We start from the raw sequence: 8,501 nt of genomic DNA, 5'->3' as shown, positions 1-8,501 counted from the left end.
TCTGTCCCAGAAGTGCTTATCCAGCCCGTTTGCATATATGCAGGTTCTTGATTGGAATGTGACCAGAAAAATGTATTGTTTTCTAGATAGCAAGTACATCTGGTGTATATCAACCTCAAGCCTCTCTCAGGAAACCAGCTATTTTAAAATCTGGGTCCACGTAGAATATGTAGCCAAATACTATGCCCTTTCTTGTGCACCAGAGTGTAGGAAATTTTAAAGTTTCCTAGTAAGTATTTATATTACAGTAGAACCCAAAGGCTCAGTTGGGACTGACGCTTCGTAGTGCTGGGTGCTGTACAAACAGAAAAGAGACAGTCTCTGCTTTGGAGTACTGACTGCGCTAAAAGATGCAAACAGACAAAGGGTAGGGGGATAAGGATACACAAATACAAGCAAATGAATATGGGAAGAATTGGAGTAGCTTTGTTACACGTGTTGCTGATACTGCTTTTAGTTAGGGTTAGAGGTAAAGAGAAAGGGAGCAGGAGAAGGAAAGACGAAGAAGAGGAATAGTCTGGGCTCAGCACATGCCTAGTCCTGGTCAGCTATCAGCCTATCAGCAGGTAGGGTTACGTAGACATCACCGTACAGAGCCTATATAATTGCTAGGCTGGCTTTAGCTCACCCTCTTTAATGTGCTCTCTACTTTCTCCTATTTCCCATTGGAGACAAATACATTGCCAAATGTGGAGCTATTCATCAGAGACATTTCTAATGTTTCCAACATCTAGGTGTGCTGTTGATATTTCCAAACCAAATTCCATGTAGGAAATGGAGGGATTTTAATCCCGGTATCTGGCACAAATCTCAGTGCAATTTTAACTATACTTTTGCTAATGATGTTTCCCTAATTTGGAAGGAGAAGTGCAGAGTCCCTGACATTTCAGGGCATGACTTCTCAGATTGTTTCTTCTCTGACTGAGCTAATTAAACTAATGTACAGTATTAAAGGGCAATAAGTGCCTACTTCCCCTGCTGTGCTCTCTTTTTCTCATTAGAAGTGTTTTGCAAATGAGGGAGCCTACATGCTTTTCAGTTCTTATCATGACAATTTGCCCAACTATCCTGGGGAAAAAACCAGGAACTTAGAAAAAATTACACTCATGGCAAAAAAAGCTTTTATTCAACTCTTCTCAGAAACCCTACGTCATTGTACTGTGCATTTGAATGTGGGATTGTACATTGAATTACATTTTAAAATGTTACATGTTTATTAAACTGAGTCCTGTGGAGAACTCTCTGTAGGTTCCCCCCCTCAGTGTGTAAGTGCAGGTACATATTGAAAAAATTACATGGCTTGTAAAAGTGATTTCTAAAGGTTCAAAAGAACATTAGAAAAAAGGAGGAAAAACTCGTACAAACAGAAGAAAAATGGAGGACTTAAAAGGAGAATTTGGAAGGGGAGGACAGGCTGATTAGTTACAAATGATTTTTCATCTTCATCAGGCTTGCAAATGTAGGGTCTGATCTTGCAAACACCTGTGCACATGGGTAACTTTACACATAGGAGTAGTTCCAGCCCCTTCAAATTCCTTTACTCATCTTGCATAGCTTCTTACTCCACTAATTGTCTCATTGACTCCAATGGTGCTATTCATCATGAGTGAGGGTATCAGCCTCGGGCCCCAGCTGAAGAAAACACAACTAGGGCAATGAGAAATAACAAATAAAATAAAAATAATACCACATTAGTTGGTCTCCCCAGGACTGCCAGTTATTAAGCATCAGATAAATCAAGGAGTGAGAATTTCAAGAAGTGGAACCAAATCAGGCAGCACATGCATGGCGTAACAAGTGCCCAGCTACCTGCACTCCCAGCACTTGCTGATTAACAGCACTGACTGAAATCCCTATAGTGTCCTCACCTGTGTTACCTCTTCTGTTTTCCTCAGGGGCCCAAGTCCAGACACAGGCTGCAGCCCCTCTGCCTAAATAGATTTGTCCTTAATGCATTTCCAGCCATACTGTCAAATAACAGCAATCCACCCACTCACAAACCAGCCAATCCAGGGATAAGGAATTAGTAAGGGGTTTAAGCTACCCTCCAGGCTCCAGACAACTGCTGGTGACCCCTTCCTGGGATGAGACCCACGTGCTGAGAACTATTGCTCTACAGAATAACATATTTTAGATGACACCATGACTGAAATTTGAACTGACGCACTATAATTAGCAGTTGACAGGGCAGCTTATCATCCTGCCCTGCAGTGCCCTCTAGTGGACAAGAGCAGGAATACCCTTCCAACAGCAGCCCTATACCAGAATCCATTATGAGACTATGCTGCTATCTACAGTAGTAACGCCTGTTGGCCTTCATAGCATATCAATAGCGGGATTCAATTTTAAGATTTTAAAACCATATAGGCTAAGAAGAGGTAGAAAAAAATTGACATTCAGGGCCTCATCCAGCAAACACTTAACACCAAGCCTATTGTAAAAAAAGTGGGACTACTTATGGTAGCAAACGCGTCACTCAATTTGGCATTAAGTGTTTGCAGTATTAGGACCTTAGTTATAATGCTGTTACTTGTAAATTAGGTTTTTGTTTAGGGCTTAAACTTAAACAAATGTTTCTCTTTTCTAGATTGTGACCCAGGCTAGTTGCTCACGCAGGAGAGTTAGAAAGCCCACGTAGGCCATTATGGGGCTACAGGGGCTAGGCTAGTGGGTCCCAACCTTTTTGGCTCAAGGACCACAAATATCATTTTTACAACCCTGAAGGGCCACCAGTCTCTGCAAGCAGCCCCCTTTCCCCCACTGCAGCCAGACAGAAGGAGTTCAGCGAGAAGGCTGCCTCCTCGCCGATCTCCTGTCTCTCTGGCTGCAGCAGGGAAACCGCACACGTCCTGTAGCCCTGTGCGCTCCACCTGGGTCTCTAGGCAGTGGCTCCCTTCTGCAGCCAGGAGATCAGCGCTCCCCTCCCTCTGGCTCCAGCAGGGACCCCAGCGCCTATGGACCTAGGCGGAGCACTTAGCCCTGCTCCCTACTACAGCCAGGGGGAGGGGAACGCTGATCTCCCCTCCCTTTGTCTACAGCAAGGAGCCTGCACTGGTCTTTTAGCCCTTCAGAAACGTGTTCTGCTTGGGACCTTAGGCAGCGGCTCCCTTCTGCAGCCAGCCATGGGCCACTTTTGGCCCCTGGGCCAAAGGTTGGGAACCACTGGGCTAGGGGGTTGGACACGTAGGGTTACTCTCCTGCTTAGTCCCTCTGTGTAGAGTAGCTAAGCCAGCTCAGAAGGGTGAGGGAAGGGAATAATTTGCTTCCTGCCTGAAGGGAGATTTTTTTTGTAATAAGTGAGCTAAAAATGGTCAGCCATTTTGAGGGGGAGGAAAGTGGGGAAAAATACACTTTCCATATTAAAAAAATCTAGCTTCCGCTTTGTGTCTCTCATACACATCGTAGGGAAACGGGGTAAAATTTTCAAAAAGCAAAAATTTCAAAAATTTTCAAAAGCCTGGAAAGGTGTGTCTACACTGGAGCTGTAATTCCCAGCTCGAGGAGACATACCTGCACTGGCTCTGGTCAAGCTAACATGCTAAAAATAGAGCGTACCTGCAGCAATGTGAGTGGCGGGAAGGACTAGCTGTTCTGAGTACATGCCTAGTGTCTTGGAAGGGCTCCTACTCAGGGCGGCTAGTCCCTCCTGTTGCACTCTAGCTCAATCAGAGCTAGCATGGATATGTTTCCTCGCGCTGGAATTTACGCTTAAAGAGCAAAGTGTAGGCAGTGATTTAGGCACTTCGGCTCGGACCTTCACATAGAACTCTCATGGAAATCAAGAGGAGTTAGTGCCTACATACGCTTTGAGAAGCTGGGCCTTGGGTGCTTAGGTATTGCAAGTCAATGGTATGTATGTTCCTGACAGCCAGATTTTAAAAGATATTTATGCACCTAAAGATGCAGGTAGGTACCCACTGCGATTTTCACATGATCTAGTGGTTTCAGTGAGAATTAGTCATCTAGCCATTTTGAAAGCCCCACTAGGTGCCTATCTGCATCTTTAGGCAGCTAAATACCTTTAACAATCTGGTCTCAAATGCCTGTGTCACTTTTGAAAATGGGACTTAGGAACCTAAGTGACTTAAGCACTTCTGAAAATGTTATCCACTGTCTGGTTTAGTGGGTGGGTAAATAGGGATGAATGATCCACTGTTGTAAAGATAACTTGTGTGTGACAAAAGAAGAGGACTGCTGGCCGGGGGCTCTCCATATGGGTACTGCTTTTTCGGATTGCTGTCCCTCACCAATCTCTGAAATAGCCTAAATTAGTTGACCTTCCTTGCATGCTGCAGAGCGCATTTGTTTGAGCTGGCGTGGCTGAGATAGTAAGGGTGGGATATTTGTCTCATGGAAAAGTATGGCAGGGGTGGGAAACTGTATTAATCACACCAGAAGTGATTACACAGGAGGTGTGGTAGAGTGGAAAGCAGCAGCGCTGCAGTTTGGGCTAATTTATGTTTTGCAGCTGTTACATTGTGTTTTTAAGTGTGTGTCAAGGGCTCCTAGCACTTTGGACAGGCTCCCTTTGGAGTGGAATTTCCTTCCAATCAACATCTAAATAAATAAAATATTCTTCAAACTGAATTCGCCTCGAACCTTACTGACATTTGGAAAAGTTAAGGATCATCCTTCTAGAGGGAGCTTGAAAAGGTCACAGCATAGCTCCTAAACCTTACCTTTATCTTCCCTCTCCTCCCACTTCTCACCTGAGATGTGTTCGCACTGTGGGGAATAGGAGAGATGCTTAACAGCCTGTCATTCACTGCAAAGGGATTGCTGGAATGTCTCCTTCACCTGGGAGTTTGCTAGTCTCAGCAGATGAGCAACTAGCTGATCTGTTCTTCTTTTCTGCAGCTGAGAGACACAGAAATTCCACTGCTTGGTCCTGCTATCCTGGGCTTTTAAAGTTTAAAAAGGACTCTAGATCTTCCATTTCAGGGTGCAGTGCATGCCTGGGAAATCCCCAGGTACTCCAAGCTCTATGCCTCCCTTTTTTCTCTTGAGAACTGCTGGTGTTCCTGGGAATGGAAACTCATCCAGTGAGAGACTTAGGGCCCCATTCCTGCAATGATTTACACAGGGGCGTAATTTTATGCCCTGTGAATAGTCCCATTTTCTTCAATGATATTATGAGCAATGTATAAAGTTAGGCACGCACATAAGTCTTTGCAGGACTGGGGCCTAACTAAGATTATAGTAGTGACACATCCTAGTGCTATTGTTATTAAGTGACAACATGAACGGAAAATGAGTTTTGACTGAAATAATAGCTTGCTGAGAACACAATGCTATGGCACTTATTGACAATATTTGGTGCATGAATGGGAGTGACATTTGTTATTACTATTAATTTGTATGTGTTGCAGTAGTGCCTAGCAGACCCCAGTTAGGATTGGTGCCCCACTGTAGTAGGCCCTGACACAACTGTAATTAAAAGATGGTCGTTGTCCCAAAGAGTTTATAATCTGAGTGTCTGATCATAGATTCATAGAAGATTAGGGTTGGAAGGGACCTCAGGAGGTCATCTAGTCCCGTGTTTCTCAACCTTTTAAGTAGCAAGTACCCCCTAACTTCTGAAAATTTTAATAAGTATCCCAACACTCAATTTTCCACAGGATTTTATATTTACATACTGTTGTGAGCCATATGTTGGAAGAAGGGCTGAGTATTCAAGGCTGTGAAATGAGATGTCAGATCTAGTGTGGGCAGGGTTACCATCTTTACACCAGGTGTGCGCTACTCAAGTATATACCTAGGCTAGAGGTGATGTTGGCCAAAGCTAGGAGGCTTTGAGTGGCATGCCAATGCTGGGGAATATAAAGCGCTGCGCCAAATCTTTTGCCATAAATTTGAGAGGAGGAAGGGGTGAGAGAGAGAGACAGGGAAGGAGGGTGAGAGAGAGAGAGAGAGACAGGAAAAGAGGGTAACTGGTGAAATCTGGGGCTGTCATAGCTGTCAGTATCACTGCTCTAGCTGAGCAGAAATTGACAAGTGTTCTGGGCACTGGGCTTTGAGCCAGGGAGGGGGGCTGCCACCTGGGCAAGTTGCAGGTGGCTGCTGCCTGGCTGCCAGCCTGGGAGGTGGGTGACTACCACCCAATCCGAGCTGGGGCAGAGGAGGCTTCCGCACCAGCTGGGATCCAAGGATGTGGGCAGGCGGCTGCTGCCCGTTTTCAAGCTGGGGTGCTGGAGGCTGTCCCTCAGCTCGGAGCCGGGGAGCGGATGGCTGCCAACCAGCTGCGAGCCCAGCTCGTGAGATGCAGGAGGCTGCTGCTGGGCTCCCACCTGGGAGCTGGGACCTGGTGGGAAGCAGGGGGCTGCCACCCGCCTTCCCCAGAAGCTGGGCGCTGCCGCCCACCTCCTAGCTGGGAGCTGTGACCAGGAGAGAAGCAGGGGGCTGCCACCTGCCTTCCCCAGAAGCAGGGGGCTGCCACCCGCCTTCCCCAGAAGCAGGGGGCTGTCGCTCACTTCCCAGCTGGGAGCTGGGACCGGGTGGGGTGTGGGCAGCTGGGTACCCCCTGTCTGTGTCTCGCGTACCCTGTACCACAAGTCGAGAAACTATGATCTAATCCAACCCCCTGCTCAAAGCAGGACCAACCCCAACTAAACCATCCCAGCCAGGGCTTTGTCAAGCCACACCTTAAAAACCTCTAAGGATGGAGATTTCACCACCTCCCTAGGTAACCCATTCCAGTGCTTCACCACCCTCCTAGTGAAAAAGTTTTTCCTAATTGTGACCCTTCCGTGCTGGGGTAGCCACCTGAAAATGCCAAGGTCAGGGCAGGCTGTAAAAGGAGAGCAGATTCTCCCAGCACTGGTGGGTGACACTGAAGTCAGGCTTCCCAACCAGCCACAAACAGTGCTTCTGATTCCCCACACTGGTTATCAAGAAGCCAGTATACAAATACACACAGCCCCCTTTACTGCATTCCAGTCTCCGGCTCCCAATCAGCCACTAGGTCCAGTAAAGAGACCAGTTATTTAAACTCTATACTCTTTATCAACAAGGTTTCTCCTGACCCCAAAGGATCAGCCAGAGTACCAAATCAATATGAGTTTGGATCTTACCCAAAATATCATGCTGCCAGCCAATCCTTTAGTAACTAAAACTAAAGGTTTATTATAAAAAGAAAGGAACAAACCATAAGAGAAATGTTAAAGGATTAAAGCAACCAGATACATACAAATGATGTGAAAGTTCATATACATCAGGTTTCTAGAATTGTGGAGTTTGCAGGCTGATATAGTCCCTCTGGTATACATCCAGTACCTGGATGGGTCTCAGTCCTTTGTTTCACAGCTTCAGTTGCAGATGACTTGATCCAGAGGTAGATAGGTGGCTGAAGGCTGAACCCGACTGAAGACAAAATTGATTCCGTGCTCTTGCCTTTTTATGTCCTCTGGCCCTTGCCATGCTGCTTGTGGAATTTCACAGGAACCAAAATGGAGTCTAGAGTCACATGAACAAGTCCTGTTGACTCATCAGGTATATCCCTAGGTTCTCCCCCTGGGTCCCTTGCACCTGTGAATTTCTTAACGGGCCATTAAGCAGGCTTTTGTTCTGCAGCCATCCTGTCTGAGGGGTGACCCAGACAGCACAATTTGAAATTCAGATATCTCAAACATATCCATAACTTCCATTACACATATAACACATGAACATAAACATCATCATCTTACTTAGCACATTATAGCCTTTCTAACAGTACCTAACATGACATATCTTACATGAATTACTATGATTTTGACATACTGATGTCAAATAATACAATAAATGCCTCCGCCCCAATCCAACCAGCGTGACACCCTCAATGTGAGATTGGTGTGGAAGGGAGTAATCAGAGCTCCTGAATACACCTCAAGGGCCCCCCTTATCCAGCCAGCGTGACACTAATATCCAACCTAGACCGCCCCCACTGCAACTTGAGACCATTGCTCCTACTTCTGTCATCTACTACCACTGAGAACAGCCTAGCTCCATCCTCCTTTGAACCCCTTTTCAACTAGTTAAAGGCTGCTATCAAAACCCCCCTCATTCTTCTCTTCTACAGACTAAACAAGCCTGGTTCCCTCTGTGATGCTGGCTGAATTAGGGGGACCATTTATGCTATTATTTAACATCAATATTTCAAAAGTACAATAATTCATATGAAATATGCCATGTCAGGTACCATTAGAAAGGTTATAATTTCCTAAGTATAATGATATTGTAACCCTTCTGCCAGACCGAGTCGGCAGCAGCAAGGGCGGGTTCTATATCTAGGGGTCCCTGTCAATGATACCACACTAAACTGGCTCGAGGCCCCACCCAGTCACCTGGGAAATTACACACTATCCCCTGGGCGCCCCCCAAAGAGCAATACTTCCCCTCTCGCAAGCACAGAGTCTGAGTGTAGAAAGAAACCTTTTAATAGCAAAAGGGAGGTAACAGCACTGGTTTGGGAAAACAGTGCAAACAGAGTTCATGAACTCAATGAGCCAAACCCATCCCAAAGTACA

Source organism: Emydura macquarii, unplaced genomic scaffold (assembly GCF_026122565.2).
Source record: "Emydura macquarii macquarii isolate MOO-44397 ecotype Brisbane River unplaced genomic scaffold, CSIRO-AGI_Emac_v2 contig_1043, whole genome shotgun sequence".
NCBI classification, from domain to species: Eukaryota; Metazoa; Chordata; order Testudines; family Chelidae; genus Emydura; species Emydura macquarii.
This window is presented reverse-complemented; position numbering follows the sequence as displayed.